This window comes from Otolemur garnettii, unplaced genomic scaffold (genome assembly GCF_000181295.1).
Source record: "Otolemur garnettii isolate 467f Iridium unplaced genomic scaffold, OtoGar3 scaffold00051, whole genome shotgun sequence".
Lineage (NCBI taxonomy): Eukaryota > Metazoa > Chordata > Mammalia > Primates > Galagidae > Otolemur > Otolemur garnettii.
This window is the reverse complement of record NW_003852446.1, coordinates 12,500,686-12,501,494: the sequence shown is the minus strand read 5'-3', so window position 1 is coordinate 12,501,494 and position 809 is coordinate 12,500,686. Positions and strand designations below refer to the sequence as shown.

General features: G+C 38.7%; 1 non-coding gene across 1 annotated transcript; it reads right to left on the bottom strand.

The window, feature by feature from the left end:
* Positions 1 to 501: 501 nt before the first annotated feature.
* Positions 502 to 605, bottom strand: LOC111726032. Its single transcript, XR_002773934.1, has one exon. It is a non-coding gene; the product is annotated as a small nucleolar RNA U13 (small nucleolar RNA).
* Positions 606 to 809: the final 204 nt, after the last annotated feature.

The following is an 809-nucleotide window of genomic DNA, read 5'->3' as shown; positions in this document are numbered from 1 at the left end:
GGTTGTGTTTTGATGCTTTATATCAAAAGAACTGTTAACACATTTTGTCTTAATAATCTCTGTTATTATAGGAGGTCATATAAAATACTTTTTTGTTTAGAATATGTTTTGTTCTCATTTTCGGTTGCAAGAACTAATTTTATTGGCTCAGCTCCTGTGGCTCAAGTGGCTAAGGTGCCAGCTACATACACCTAAGGTGGCGGATTCGAATCCAGCCTGGGCCCGCCAAACAACAATGATGGCTGCAACCAAAAAATAGCCAGGTGTTGTGGTGGATGCCTGTGGTCCCAGCTACTTGGGAGGCGGAGGCAGAAGACTCGCTTGAGCCCAGGAGTTGGAGGTTGCTGTGAGCTGTGATGCCATGGAACTCTACTCAGGGGGACAGCTTGAGGCTCTGTCTCAAAAAAAAAAGAAAGAACTAATTTTATTGAGCTATTTGGAGTAAGATTAGCAATACTCAAATAGCTTAATATCTGCGTAGATTTTTTTTTTCTTTTTTCATGTCAGGTGGGTAATGTGCCATCATTGTAACAAGATTCGTGGGAGACACATCTCACACATGTGCATGAAAACCCAGTCATCAAACTTATGAACTACAAAAGGATCTGCCTAGATTTTTTGATTTGGATATTGAAGTTAAATTGAAATTTGCCACCTGAATTTCAAGTAATAAGAAAGAGTAAGTCTAAACTAATAGTATGACAGAAAATTATGTAAAAGGAAATTGGTAATCTGAATGAGTACATGAACAGAGACAGTGACCCATTTTATTTTTTGAGACAAAGTCTCACTTTGTCACCCTAGGTAGA